At 40.7% G+C, this 16,355-nt stretch overlaps 1 protein-coding gene across 1 annotated transcript in view; it reads left to right on the top strand.

The window, feature by feature from the left end:
- The window catches only part of LOC136882360 (protein scarlet), a 125,942-nt gene that overhangs the window by 94,247 nt on the left and 15,340 nt on the right, over positions 1 to 16,355 (top strand). The gene's annotated exons all lie outside the window — the stretch shown is intronic.

The raw sequence follows: 16,355 nt of genomic DNA, 5'->3' as shown, positions 1-16,355 counted from the left end.
AACAAAATCTACGGCCGCCGCCACCGCTGCCCCCCCCCCGTGCCCTAAGGGTTGCATTATGAATTGCCTTCCTCGAAAGTTGGCATCTCTGATTAAATAGATCTCATCTTCCTCCTCTCTGAAGTCAGCACTTTCAGATTTCTCTGCTGTTTTCACTTATGTATAAGAGCCATTCTAAAAGAAACAAACCAGAGGCTATAAAATGAAAACCTGTACCGTTATTTCAAAAATACAGCCCAGCACTGTTGAGCCACTGCGACACAAGGCGGTGAATGCCCGTCTCATAAGATACATGGGGCTGCGTTGTGAACCAGTTCCGAACGTACTGCTTGACTTCAATGTCTGAAGGAAATTCTTTACCTCTCAGGGCCTTTTTAGCTCACCTTGGATCTCTTTTGGGTTGCAGTGATCCTGCATGCTTTCACTGGAGACTTTGTCATTTTGACTCGGGTTCGAAGTGATGACACACTATCTTGCCTCCAGCGACCACTCATGACAGGAGCTCATCCCCTTCCTGGGCTCAGCGCAGCAGATGTTCAAGAGAGAGGTTTATTCCTGTGCTGGTTGAATACTGGGCACACTTTTAGCAAAATGTTAATCTGTCCTTAATGATGGCGTGAACACTGCCGATGCTCACTCCGACCTCTGTGGCAAGGGCTTCTACTCTAAATCGCTGGTCTTGTATAACGAGGGCATCCACCTGATGGACAATGGCATAGGTAATGCGGTGTGGCGTTCCAGGTGGTGCATTATCGGCCAGTGACGTCCGTTCTTCCGCGAGTCGCTTGCGCCACGCCTTGACCCGGACACGCAGTGCTCTCCATACAGTTGTGCCATTCTTTGATGAATATATTCATTCCCCTTACTCCTTCTGCAGTCAGGAAATGCTCTGCACACTTTTGCTCTTCTTTTGAAGCCTGAATTTCACTGTTGCCAGCACAACTGGGTGCAGTGGACGATCAACAGGTACGCATGCTCGCTCTGTCGTCACGTGGTGTGCACCCATGTTCCTCCACTGGTGAGTTTAGGACCTCAGCACTCTTATAGGGACCACACCTTCTTCTGCAGCCAATATTGCTTTATGATTCTTTCAGCAGTTTTCATTTTATATTCTTCTTGAATGGCTCTAATATTACTGCACTTGTTAAAACATGTTACACAGCACTGGACAGGATTTCGTAAGAGAAACAACACGTTCCCATGCGACAAAGTCCTAACATTTCTCCTAGTACCGCTAATGGCATATTTATTTTCATTCTGGTTTCTTTATTTGTTGTACACATATACCTGGCTGTATTTAAGTACAGAAAACTTTCTAAAAATCTATCTGAGTGTCAATAACAGACTTCAAGATTCATACAATTTGTGACACTTGTTCATAATCATTGACAAGTTTACACAATGTAAACAATATTGTACATAGTCTGTTCAATAAAGACCGGCACTATTACTTCCAACACTTCATTTCAAAAGATTACATATTCAAACTTTTGTTCCCTTCAAAATAGTCCCCACCCCACCTGTCCCACCACCTTTGCCATTCCTGGAAGAAGTGCAGGAAACCATTCTTTGACAACTGCTTCAGATTTAAAATTATAATGGTTGGGGAGATCCATCAAATCAATACCTCCTTGCAATCACTCTTGGTGATCTATTATACCGTATTTACAAAAAACACAATACATGTTTCAGCTCCTAATAGCCATCTTCAGCTGTTCAAATAGTCTAAATTAAAGTAGCCATAAATAAGACATTGTCTACACCAACTGAGGTGCTCCCTTGGCCCCGGCCTGTCCCGGCAGCAGCCCCGGCGAGAAGTTGGGCAAGTGGCAGAGGCAGAACCACAGGTCATCAAGTAAGCGCGCAGCTTACGAAAACAATATTATTTATGACAATTCTGTGAACACAAACAATTTATTCTGTACAAACATTGCGTTTGCCTTAATGTACATTTAGCGTTTAAGTCGATTGTTCTTATCGTTTTGCGGCAACTAATTTACCAATATTGGGCACAATCGATTTGGCAGTAGAAATTCTAAGCACAGTCTCTAAGACAAACATCAGACAGAGAAGTCCTAGTTATTACATTTATTTAAATTCAGAATTGAAAACATCTCTTCACATGCATAAGTTGTGCCAAACATTGACATAAATTTTAAGGCAAGTGCATGAAGTGTGGGGAAATTCTTGTGGATGAACACCTTTGTAAATGGAAATTAAATCGCCATTGTAGTGGTAGTACCTCTCCTTTAGGATTGCGTTGCACTGTAGTTTTATCAGCCCTGTTTGCAAATATGATGGTGATTTTTCAGAACGCGCTAAAAATGAGTTCATGAATATTTCAAGTTGAGGTGCCATATCATTCATTTCTTTGAATTGGGCATTGAATTCATAGTGCAAAGTCTGTAACGACGTCTGATAGTCTCTAAGATTTTCGTAAGTAGACAAATGTAATGATTTTAGTGAAAAAAATTGACAAAATTTCCGGCTACAAGCTGACTTTTCAATAACAAACTCTGCATTTTGAAAGCCTTAATTCTATCACACATGGTGCTAATCAGTTTGTTTCTCCCTTGCAATGAAATATTTAAATAATTCAAATAATAAGTTCTGCCCACCAAGAAAGCGAGATCAGCTGCCCATTGTTTATTCCGCAAAGTTGGTTGTGGAGAACCTTTCATCTCCATGAACAGAGCAATTTCTTCAATTATTGCAAAGAAGGTTGCTAGCACTTTTGCACAACTTAACCAGCGCACGATACGATAAAAGGTCTGCCCCGAGATTGTTCAAAAGTTTTTTGAATTGCCGATGGTTCAAACCTTGCTTTTTGCAGAAATTTACACATTTTGACACAGTATCCATAACAGAATTAAAGTTACAAAAGTTTTTTTCACATAATTGTTCTTGATGTAAAATGCAATGTACTGCGTGGAGTAGGTGGGGAAGGAGGGGAACGGTGCTGCTGAGTGCCATGCTGGGGCGCCCCAGCACTAAGTGCTCGAGTTGGAAAGGCCTGGTCTACACGATGGTGTGCACAAACAAAATAAACATTTAAAACAAGGTCTAACACTGTATGTATCAAGTACATTCAACTTGAATTTTAAAGTTTGGAATGCGAGACAACGGTATATTGTCGTTTGGTACTTGTGCGTGAAGTGCCAGCAACGATATATTGTCATTACTATCTGCATTTAGCACGATTATGAATGGTAGATGATAATATCTTACATTTTGTTTCCATAGAGTAAAGAACATAGTTTCTAATTTTGTCATTATGTGGCTCATTTGTTAATTTATTTACACACATTGGATTTCTGAATTTCATGTGTTTCTCTGGTCATGTGACAATTGCCAGTTACATAACGGTAATTACCTACTGAACTACTGAACAGATACTTTTCTAATTTTCTGTGTTTGCATTGCAGAGGAATTACCACATTTTATCTGTAATTTTAATTTTGAATTTTTGTTTCAAAGTGTTCAGATTTTTTTTTCCAAATATATTTTGAAACTTAAATGTATTGTAATCATTGTTGGTAGTAAGCATATACCATCCTCAACATTTCCTGCAAGTTTAAAGTCAAAATATTCCAAATTGTAAATTATGTGGTGCTTTAAATAAACCAGTGGCGAAGCTAGCTATATTACTTGGGGAGTCTAAGAATATTGTTCAAGCTTACCTTAAATTCTTTCATAAAGCAAGTGTATGCGGCGCTCCTTTCTCTCTGCAAATGTATCAATGACGCGGTCTCTGAAGCTCTGGTTATTTGACAGTTCGTGCAATAGAGATTTCTCTATCGCATGTGTACTTAAATTACATAGTCCACTGTTTGTCATTGAATTCCTCAGGAAGGTTTTTATGCGTTTTAGCACACTCATACTTCTTTCACTCGAACATGTTCTCACTGGAAATGTGAGAACTAAACGAACCAAACGTGTTGTTTGTTTGTAAACCTTGTCCAGGCCATTATCCAACATATATTTTAGCAGTATTTGTGAGGTAGATGTTTAGCTTCATCAGAGTACACATTCACAAGTTCATTTGTCAGTTGTTCACTTTTGAAAAAAGGGTACATCTTCAGGAGTGTGAATAAACACCCCTTCCACCTTCTGATGGCTATCTCTACTGCCTCACATGTATAGATCATTTCACCAATTGGATGGAATCAATATCAATCAATCAATCAATACTGATCTGCATTTAGGGCAGTCGCCCAGGTGGCAGATTCCCTATCTGTTGCTTTCCTAGCCTTTTCCTAAATGATTTCAAAGAAATTGGAAATTTATTGAACATCTCCCTTGGTAAGTTATTCCAATCCCTAACTCCCCTTCCTATAAATGAATATTTGCCCCAGTTTGTCCTCTTGAATTCTAACTTTATCTTCATATTGTGATCTTACCTACTTTTATAAACGCCATTCAAACTTATTCGTCTACTAATGTCATTCCACGCCATCTCTCCGCTGACAGCTCAGAACATACCACTTAGTCGAGCAGCTCTTCTTCTTTCTCTCAATTCTTCCCAACCCAAACATTGCAACATTTTTGTAACACTACTCTTTTGTCGGAAATCACCCAGAACAAATCGAGCTGCTTTTCTTTGGATTTTTTCCAGTTCTTGAATCAGGTAATCCTGGTGAGGGTCCCATACACTGAAACCATACTCTAGTTGTGGTCTTGCCAGAGACTTATATGCACTCTCCTTTACATCCTTACTACAACCCCTAAACACCCTCATAACCATGTGCAGAGATCGGTACCCTTTATTTACAATCCCATTTATGTGATTACCCCAATGAAGATCTTTCCTTATATTAACACCCAGATACCTACAATGATCCCCAAAAGGAACTTTCATCCCATCAACACAGTAATTAAAACTGAGAGGACTTTTCCTATTTGTGAAACTCACAACCTGACTTTTAACCCCGTTTATCAACATACCATTGCCTGCTGTCCATCTCACAACATGTTCGAGGTCACGTTGCAGTTGCTGACAATCTTGTAACTTATTTATCACTCTATAGAGAATAACATCATCCGCAAAAAGCCTTACCTCCGATTCCATTCCTTTACTCATATCATTTATATATATAAGAAAACATAAAGGTCCGATAATACTGCCTTGAGGAATTCCCCTCTTAATTATTACAGGGTCAGATAAAGTTTCACCTACTCTAATTCTCTGAGATCTATTTTCAAGAAATGTAGCAACCCTTCAGTCACTCTTTTGTCTAGTCCAATTGCACTCATTTTTGCCAGTAGTCTCCCATGATCCACCCTATCAAATGCTTTAGACATGTCAATCGCGATACAGTCCATTTGACCTCCAGAATCCAAGATATCTGCTATATCTTGCTGGAATCCTACAAGTTGAGCTTCAGTGGAATAACCTTTCCTAAAACCGAATTGCCTTCTATCGAACCAGTTATTAATTTCGCAAACATGTCTAATATAATCAGAAAGAATTCCTTCCCAAAGCTTACATACAATGCATGTCAAACTTACTGGCCTGTAATTTTCAGCTTTATGTCTATCACCCTTTCCTTGATACACAGGGGCTACTATAGCATCTCTCCATTCATCTGGTATAACTCCTCCGACCAAACAATAATCAAATAAGTACTTCAGATATGGTACTATATCCCAACCCATTGTCTTTAGTATATCCCCAGAAATCTGATCAATTCCAGCCGCTTTTCTAGTTTTCAACTTTTGTATCTTATTGTAAATGTCATTGTTATCATATGTAAATTTTATTACTTCTTTGGCCTTAGTCTCCTCCTGTATCTCGACATTATCTGCTATATCTTGCTGGAATCCTACAAGTTGAGCTTCAGTGGAATAACCTTTCCTAAAACCGAATCAATGTCGAGATAGAGGAGGAGACTAAGGCCAAAGAAGTAATAAAATTTACATATGATAACAATGACATTTACAATAAGATACAAAAGTTGAAAACTAGAAAAGCGGCTGGAATTGATCAGATTTCTGGGGATATACTAAAGACAATGGGTTGGGATATAGTACCATATCTGAAGTACTTATCTGATTATTGTTTGGCCGAAGGAGCTATACCAGATGAATGGAGAGTTGCTATAGTAGCCCCTGTGTATAAAGGAAAGGGTGATAGACATAAAGCTGAAAATTACAGGCCAGTAAGTTTGACATGCATTGTATGTAAGCTTTGGGAAGGCATTCTTTCTGATTATATTAGACATGTTTGTGAAATTAATAACTGGTTCGATAGAAGGCAATTCGGTTTTAGGAAAGGTTATTCCACTGAAGCTCAACTTGTAGGATTCCAGCAAGATATAGCAGATATCTTGGATTCTGGAGGTCAAATGGACTGTATCGCGATTGACATGTCTAAAGCATTTGATAGGGTGGATCATGGGAGACTACTGGCAAAAATGAGTGCAATTGGATTAGACAAAAGAGTGACTGAATGGGTTGCTATATTTCTAGAAAATAGATCTCAGAGAGTTAGAGTAGGTGAAGCTTTGTCTGACCCTGTAATAGTTGAGAGGGGAGTTCCTCAGGGCAGTGTTATCGGACCTTTATGTTTTCTTATATATATAAATGATATGAGTAAAGGAGTGGAATCGGATGTAAGGCTTTTTGCGGATGATGTTATTCTCTATAGAGTGATAAATAAGTTACAAGATTGTCAGCAACTGCAATGTGACCTCGAAAATATTGTGAGATGGACAGCAGGCAATGGTATGTTGATAAACGGGGCTAAAAGTCAGGTTGTGAGTTTCACAAATAGGAAAAGTCCTCTCAGTTTTAATTACTGTGTTGATGGGATGAAAGTTCCTTTTGGGGATCATTGTAAGTATCTAGGTGTTAATATAAGGAAATATCTTCATTGGGGTAATCACATAAATGGGATTGTAAATAAAGGGTACCGATCTCTGCACATGGTTATGAGGGTGTTTAGGGGTTGTAGTAAGGATGTAAAGGAGAGTGCATATAAGTCTCTGGCAAGACCCCAACTAGAGTATGGTTCCAGTGTATGGGACCCTCACCAGGATTACCTGATTCAAGAACTGGAAAAAATCCAAAGAAAAGCAGCTCGATTTGTTCTGGGTGATTTCCGACAAAAGAGTAGCGTTACAAAAATGTTGCAATGTTTGGGTTGGGAATAATTGAGAGAAAGAAGAAGAGCTGCTCGACTAAGTGGTATGTTCCGAGCTGTCAGTGGAGAGATGGCGTGGAATGACATTAGTAGACGAATAGGTTTGAATGGCGTCTATAAAAGTAGGAAAGATCACAATATGAAGATAAAGTTGGAATTCAAGAGGACAAACTGGGGCAAATATTCATTTATAGGAAGGGGAGTTAGGGATTGGAATAACTTACCAAGGGAGATGTTCAATAAATTTCCAATTTCTTTGAAATCATTTCGGAAAAGGCTAGGAAAGCAACAGATAGGGAATCTGCCACCTGGGCGACTGCCCTAAATGCAGATCAGTATTGATTGATGATTGATTGAACCAACAATCTTTACATACTGCTCACTGAATACTTCTGCCTTTTGAAGATCCTCACATACACACTCCCCCTGTTCATTAATTATTCCTGGAATGTCCTTCTTGGAACCTGTTTCTGCCTAAAAATACCTGTACATACTCTTCCATTTTTCACTAAAATTCGTATGACTGCCAATTATGCTTGCCATCATGTTATCCGTAGCTGCCTTCTTTGCTAGATTCAATTTTCCAGTCAGTTCCTTCAATTTCTCCTTACTTCCACAGCCATTTCTAACTCTATTTCTTTCCAGTCTGCACCTCCTTCTTAGTCTCTTTATTTCTCTATTATAATAAGGTGGGTCTTTACCATTCCTTACCACCCTTAAAGGTACAAACCTGCTTTCGCATTCCTCAACAATTTCTTTTAACCCATCCCAACAGTTCAGTTGCACAGATGGTGTATGGCATGCATATTAGGCTTCCAGGTGAATTCTTTGATAACCCTCGATCTCAGATCGAACCAGGAACTTTTGTCTCCAAACTTCAGCAGCACATGCAGCAACTCAGACCTGTGGAAGGTAAGCACAAAACTTCCCAAACTGTGTTCATCCATAAAGACTTGAGTAAATGTACTCACGTATTTCTGAGAATCGATAGAGTGAAAAAACCTTTGCAACCCCCATATGAAGGTCCTTTCCAGGTAACTGCCAAAACTGATACAAATAGACATTTTAAATACAATTACCTCTTACCAAAATATACCATTCATATCAAACATTATCTTAAAACCACCAACAGCTGGCTTATTATTGAACTCTCTCCCATAACCCTGCATAATTTATTGTCTCTACTTACCTTTTGACTCCTAGTTACCATGCCTTCTTCATTTCTATCTCTCTTCTCCCACAAATCTTTTAAGCTCACACTTCTCCCTTTGTGTAGAGCCTTGCTTTTGAGCTGGACCTTCACTTATCCTGGGGGTTGAACCGCCCTCCACTTTGTTCACCCCTCTTACTTCACTATTCACTACCCTCTGCTCATCCCTTTCACATTCTATACGTATATCTCTGCTAATTTCACTAGCCCACATTTTCCTTTTCTCACTGTCATACCAAAATTCTTCGACGCTGTGATCTCTTCTCATTCTTTCCACCACACTCACTGCTCCTCTTCCTTCTGTCCATTTCATCCTGCCCGTCATCTCCGCCGCTACAACTCGGTGCTCCACTCCTTATATCAAGCATGCCCTCGCCGGACCTACTTGTTTCGTTATTATTTAAATCCCTTCTCCATAGACAAAAGTGTCAACGCACCCCACTTTCGAGACCAGTTTCCATTGGACACCACCAGCACTTGCCCCTAATATGAGCTCTCAATCCTTGCAGTCTTGTCCTGATCATGTGCTTCCTCAAAATTTTGAAATTTCTGTTCCCATCTCTTCCCCAGTCTCTCTTAATCCACATTTTCCTTCTGCAGGTTTCCAGCATTTCTGATTACTATATCTGCCATCAGTGAGGATAGCAACGTGACCTTGATTTGTCTGCACCCCCTCAGCCTGCCTTTCCTCTTCACGTCATCTATATCGACCACCTCACTGAAGTTGATTTTCATTTTTCTTTGTATTACATCTACCACCTTGTATATTATGTCCTCTTTCCTACCTTCTCTTCTTGAACTCCATAAATAAAAATAGTTTTCTTCATGCTCTCCTGTCTGTAGACTTCAACTTCTTTCTTCAAATTCATCACCTCCTCTTCCATATTTTTTATTTTCTCATTTTGAAAAACTACATCTCTCTCACTGCTTTCCATTTTACCTTTGATCTCATTAGTGTCTTCCTGGAGCCACCGTTTTGTCATTTCATGCTCCTTAACTTGCTCTTTTATAATCCGTTTTAACTGCTCAGACGGAGAGAGTTCCTCTACTACCTCCTTAACCACTCTCCTTATTACTTCAACGTCCTCCCAATTCATGTTGCCACTGCCCTGCGGGCTTCGGTTTACTTCCACACCCCCAATAACCAGCAGGACAGTGACAACCGCTGCCACTATCAGCATCTTGCCTTTCAGTCTCATCCCTAAGCATTCTTCTTACTTCCCTGCCATCCACCAATAATGGCCCTATATTGTTCAACGCTGATCATCTTCCTGGTAGCACTCAACTCGTCCTGCCCGCTCCTCACTCCTACTCCACTCACTCAGCAAACTTCGCACAATACGTCCTTTCTGTTCGCTCACCTTGGCTAGACTGTGCCAAAACTGATAAATATTTCACAGTTACCATAAAAAAATAAATCTGTGAATGTCTCCATTGATCGCCTGAAACCAGCCTACTTCATAGCAGCAGATGATGAGACTTCTACAGCTCGTCATGAAGAACGACCAGGTGTCTTGCAAGGACTCTGCCCCTCTTGATGGATCAACGACAGATTCCCAGAACAAACTCAGCAAGGAGAAGGTGGTAACAAGATCATGTAGTGGAAGGACACTCTCTATCTAAATGATGATGTATATATTTAATTTTTTTTTGTCTCACATATAGATCTGCATGTCCCAGGACCTAAACCTGGTCCCTTTACATGTATGTATCTGATAATTTTTTTAATTATGGAGAGAAAAACTCACCTAAGGTAAGTTTCTTCTGACCTTAAAAATATTCGCTATCGGGGAGAAATCGTATCCGGTCATGTATAAAATACATGATCGGAATGAAAAACCCCTACTTTAACACGCATCAGTTTTATCTTTTATACATTAGCTACGGTCCTCGGGTTTTATGCCTAGTAGGCAAGTTTGAAATTTGGAAAAGTTTTCTAATCATGTCGATGCCGCAATCTTGCGGACTGGCAGGCATACGACCTAATACACCTAGAGCTGTCTTGGCTATGAACTTGCGTATTGTCGGTATTTGTAGCGAGGTGTGTAGTCTTTGAAGATTCGCGAAACGGGGGGAGTTGGTCATAATGGATATGACCCTGTTTTGCACGACCTGTAGTGCTCTAATTTATGTCTTGGGGATATATCCCCAGGCTTCGCAGCCGAACATTAAGACAGGCCTAATGCAGACTAGGTACATCCTCTTTTTGAGTTGAACAGGCAGATGCCTGTCTCTCAAGAAAGGATACAGAGCGGACGTACGGACTTTCGTTCTAGCGATGGCCTGGGCAATAAGATCTCTCCATAAAAGTTTCCTATCCAGGGTCATTCCCAAATATCTTGTCCTGGGTTGCCATGGTAGGGAGGTATTGTTAAAAGTCAGTGGCGAGGGATCTATTTTGAGTCTAGTAAAGTTCATGGCAACTGTCTTCGTCGCGTTAACCTTAACACGGTTAACGTCGCACCAGTCCTCAAAGAGCTTTAATATTTAAAGCTCAGATGTCGTTTAGCTATGACGTAAAGTGCAACATCGTGTGCGTATTGCGCTATACGTACGTGCGGTAATCTTGGAAGATCGTTCACCATGAGGCTGTAGAGCACCTTGGGGTACTCCCGCTTCCACTCCGCTCACCATCACACTCACAAAGAACGATCTGTCCAGGAAGCTGTCTACCATTTGAGTCAGGTAAGGCGGTACTTGGGCATCATGTGCATTTTATATAACAACAGCGGGTGACACACTGTATCAAATGTTCGATGTCCATGAATACAGCCGAGACTCGCTGCCTGATGTCTACCAGTCGTAGTACCTGTAGTGGGGCACTACGTTTTGTCCTGAACCCGAACTGCTCGGGTCGTATTATGTTATGACTGTTGAGGTGAGAATTGAGGCGTCTTAAGAGGCATCTCTCAAGTATCTTTGAAATGTGGGACAGCAATGAGATGGGTCTATAATTTTGAGGGAGAAGATGGTCCTTTCCGGGCTTGGGGATCATTTTTATCTTTGCTATTTTCCATTCACTAGGGAAGTAGCCAATGGAAATGCAAGCATTGAAAATATCTGCCAAAAATGTTTAATGCAATGGGGGGCAAATGTTTTAAGTGCTCTGTTGTTACACTATCTGGCCCTGCGGCTTTGCCCTTTTGTAGTTGTCTAATCTCCATAGGAGTAATTTTGTTAAATTCGTTCATGGTCGTTGTCCACTGTCTTCTAAGTCTCGAAACGTTTCGCAGAATATCATCATGAATGTTAACAATGCCTTCGTCATTCGTAGCCCTATTGGCTGTGAATTGACTCTCTAAAGTATCTGCAAAAGCCTCGGCTTGTTCCAATGGGGAATAGCACGTTTTGTTGCTTTGGATCTGGTAAGGGAGCGAGTGTCGCGCCAAAGTCACTGTCGCTTGCCGTTCAAATAGTCCTGCCTGTAAAACTTCCTTTAATTGTTTGAATTCTTCTTTATCAGCAGGGTCCCAACATTATTTTTAATTTGGATCAAATCCTTAAGGAGATCTGGAGTCTGAGTCTGGTGACTGGTTGTGAAACCCTGTTCTGTTGGCATCAGGTTGAGGTATTCCTGTGTTAGCCGGGCCATGGGAGTTGCCTACTTGGCCTTGCCACTGGGGTTCATTATTTCTTGTGTTTGAGCCTGTCACCGTAATTATTTTTGTAATGATGGTGTATTTTGTTTATGTTTATATTGTCGTTGTATCGTAACTTGGTTACTGGAGGGGGAGCAGTGTAGGCCGCCCCTACTGGACTTTGTCTGAACAAAAAACCGAAGATGACCGATCTTTGCCGTGGAACAAAAGGCGGCAGAAAAAGCGAAGGTGGAGTGAGCTGTTTTTGTATATTTGTTTAACGATAATTTTGGTGCAAAATTAAACTGTAGCCAAGGTGGATTCAGTGTGTTATGTACTTCACTACAACCTCTTCGGTCTCTACAATAGATTTATACCCTTCTAGAAATACCTATTACCCTCCCCCTCTCTCAACCATGATTCCACTCCTATCATCACATCAGTCTCATAAGATTCCATCAATGTACCGAATGTTAATTGCTTATTTACTACACTTTGACACTTTGACAAGAACAGTCTCGGATCCTTCATAAAACTTCACTGTTGCAATTGGGTAACTTGAAATTCCTTACTTTCCTGATTTTCATTTTTCATTTTCAATGAGCCAGTTTGAAGTACAGCTGGCTCTTTCTACTAGATTTCCTAGTCAATATTATAACTCTTGTTAATCAATAGTACTATTAATATACGCTACATGTTGAACACATTTATAATTATTATGAAAGTTGTCATCAATTAAAAAAATCATTTCATTACTACCTTGAGGAGGGTAAGTGGGCCATCAGCTAGACGAGCAGCTCTTTGGCTATTGTTACAGAAAACATGGGGGAATATATATTTTTTTAAAGAGTTAAAGAGGTAGGAGTATGTATCGCTCAATGACATGAAAGATAGAGTCTGCTAAACATACTCGTTACAACGCCCCTGGTTGAAACACAGCAAACTAACTTTTACCTGTATCTGTCATGGTGGTTGCCACTTCTTGGCCTTGATAGTTAGCCCTGTTATCAGTTCAATGAGCTGATGAGATCACATGTTTGTCCAACTCATAGAGTTAGTAAATAATACACTAGAGGTAGCACTGGCGCTGCAGCCGCGTGCGAGGTTGAGCGAGCACGCTGTTTGGCAAACGCTGGATTGTTTGGCACTGTCACTACTGGAGCTTCCCAATTAATTGAAGTATACACTTCTCTGAAGGAAAATGTCAGTCTCCTATACAACTTGTGGCTGCATAGAAAGGTTCATAAAGGGCAATGGCATATAATTTCACAGGTATGTTTCCTTGAAATTCATTTCCATGCGTATAAAATAATATTTTGCGTGACACTTATTGTCATGTGAATTGGCCTACTTGGGCTGACTACGTGACTGATTGCCCTGTCAGCGTGAATGAGATTCTTTGGATCCTACCTTGAAGACTGAAATTACTGTTATAGAAAATATGAGGGATGACATTTTCCTTTCACTGAACAGCCATGCCTTTGAAAGTGAATACCCAGAAAAATCATGTACATGATACCGAGCGAGTGGCTGCACGCTTTAGGTCACGTAGCTGTCACCTTGCATTCAGGAGATAGTGGGTTTGAACCCCACTGTCAGCAACCGTGAAGATGGTTTCCAATTTTTACACCAGGGAAATGCTGGGGCTGAACCTTAATTAAGGCCACAGTCGTTTCCTTCCCACTCCTAGCCCTTTTCTGTCCTATACTCGCCGTAAGACCTATCTGTGTCGGTGCGATGTAAAGCAAATTAGTACAAAAAAGAAAATAATAAATAGCCTGGAATTGTCCACCATTTTTCACTTTTTGTGTGTATTAAAAGCTATTGAATATATTTTTTGTATGTGCAGTTTGTTGGTTTCCCTTCGTATGATACGTGTAGCAGTCCCTATTCATACCCTACCAGATTATACAGTTTAGAGACTTAGATGTGCAACACCATGTGAACATCTAAGTCCTTTACTTTTGTCAATATTATGATTCCTTTAAATGGTCATATAGGACTATATACAAGCATAACAAATTATTGACCGAGCGAGCTGGCCGTGCGGTTAGGGCTGCTCAGCTGTAAGCTTTCTTTCGGGAAATAGTGGGTTCAAACCCCACTGTTGGCAGCCCTGAAGATGGTTTACCATGGTTTCCCATTTTCACATCAGGCGAATGCGCGGACAGTACCTTAATTAAGCTTATGGGTGCTTCCTTCCCACTCCTATCATCGCCATAAGGCCTATCTGTGTCGGTGCGATGTAATGCAAATTGTATTTTTCAGTTCTTTTCAATCATATAATTTACCACTCTCCCTTTCCATTAACGAAAATCATTTTACAAGTTAAAATCCTAAAGCAAATCATACATTTCAGGAAAAGCTAAATAAAAACTCCATAATATGGTAAAACCACAACAGAGTGTCACATTTACACTTCTACCGGTAATCACGTTTAGAGAACATCGACAACAACAACAACAATAATAATAATAATAATAATAATAATAATAATAATAATAATAATAATAATGGCATGGTTTTCGGAGGGTGTCGGAAATTTTTTCTCACGGGAGATTTTTCATGTGCCGATAAATATATCTACAAGAGGCTGACGTATTTGAGCACGTTCAAGTATCACAGGACTGAGCCAGGCTCGAACCTGCCAACTTGGGTTCAGAAAGCCAGCGTGTACACCGACGATGGCAATATTTTGTCTATTTTACCCCAAAATGTCGCCAACGCTTTTAGGCTAAAAAACTCGCTCATTCGCTTCGTACGAGAGAGGACATTTTCGGTTGTTGGGCAGAATTATACCATAGTCCTGGTCATTTACACAAAAGATAGCGAAATGTATGTGTCCTCCTTCTAAACGTATGTTCTTAGAAGACTTAATATGAACAGTAAATTGATTTTGTGTTACTTAACTGCAACTGAACACCGTCCTATTTTATCACGCATTCTCCTGTATTTATGCTTTTTGGGCTTCTTTTTTCTAAAATCAGATCAAAAATTAGATGTATGGCTTTTCAGGTGCCCGCTCTATTACCCAGCATTTCGTCCTAGGTCTGACACTAGACTCGTCAGAGTGCCACATAAGAGGCTTCTGATAAGTTCACCTGCATACACCCCAGCATAAGTGGGTACGGTCTGACACATCCCACTCTGACGAGTCTAGTGTCAGACCTAGGACGAAATGCTGGTTAATAGAGCGGGCGCCTGAAAAGCCATACATCTAATTTTTGATCTGATTTTTGATATGCTCTATTGGTGGAAAAATATCTAATTCCCTCCAGGGGAATTTAGAATTACCATTTGGAATTGCTAGGCGGGCATTAATTCCATTGTGGAGTTTTATCTCCCGTATGCAGTTATCAGACTGTGCCACATAAGAGGCTTCTGATAAGTTCACCTGCATACACCCCAGCATAAGTGGGTACGGTCTGACACATCCCACTCTGACGAGTCTAGTGTCAGACCTAGGACGAAATGCTGGTTAATAGAGCGGGCGCCTGAAAAGCCATACATCTAATTTTTGATCTGATTTTTGATATGCTCTATTGGTGGAAAAATATCTAATTCCCTCCATGGGAATTTAGAATTACCATTCTTTTTTCTACTCGAGAGAAGCATCGCAAGTATACTGTAGTACCTGAGAATGTTTGCATATAAGAATCGTAAACCATATGTATATCCTCGCAGTTTTACAAATTCCCTATTTACTTTGATGAGTACAACGGAGTGAGCTTTCTGCCAAACAGCTGCGATTTCAACATGCTCCGCTCTCTACAGCGATTTTCTCGTAGACGGTGACGCCAATGCTACCTCTAGTGTATTATTTACTAACTCTATGGTCCAACTCTTGTCCCATTGCTCGGAGTCGGGTATAAGGTGAGATGAATCTGTCGTGGTGAGTTTTTATGACCGGATTCCCTTAATTAGATGAAATGAATGACGTGATATATGATAGCAGGAAGGGAGAGGGTGAAACTCGGTGCCGGCACATAGCCTACTCCTCTCGAATAACACCAAGGGACGAATCACCATATGCCCTCACTCCATACGAGCACTTTGGAGAGGTTTGGAATTTAATCCAGGCTTTTGACACGCATCACCTCCCCTACCCTGCCGGCCAAAATTCTGATGGTGAAAATTTTTCCGTACCAGGCGAGTTGGCCGTGCGTGTAGAGGCGAGCGGCTGTGAGCTTGCATCCGGGAGATAGTAGGTTCGAATCCCACTATCGGCAGCCCTGAAAATGGTTTTCCGTGGTTTCCCATTTTTACACCAGGCAAATGCTGGGGCTGTACCTTAGGCCACGGCCGCTTCCTTCCAACTCCTAGGCCTTTCCTATCCCATCGTCGCCATAAGACCTATCTGTGTCGGCGCGACGTAAAGCCCCTAGCAAAAAAAAAAAAATTCCGACCAACGGGACTCGAACCGGCT

This window comes from Anabrus simplex, chromosome 10 (assembly GCF_040414725.1).
Source record: "Anabrus simplex isolate iqAnaSimp1 chromosome 10, ASM4041472v1, whole genome shotgun sequence".
Classification (NCBI taxonomy): Eukaryota; Metazoa; Arthropoda; class Insecta; order Orthoptera; family Tettigoniidae; genus Anabrus; species Anabrus simplex.
This window is presented reverse-complemented; position numbering and strand designations above follow the sequence as displayed.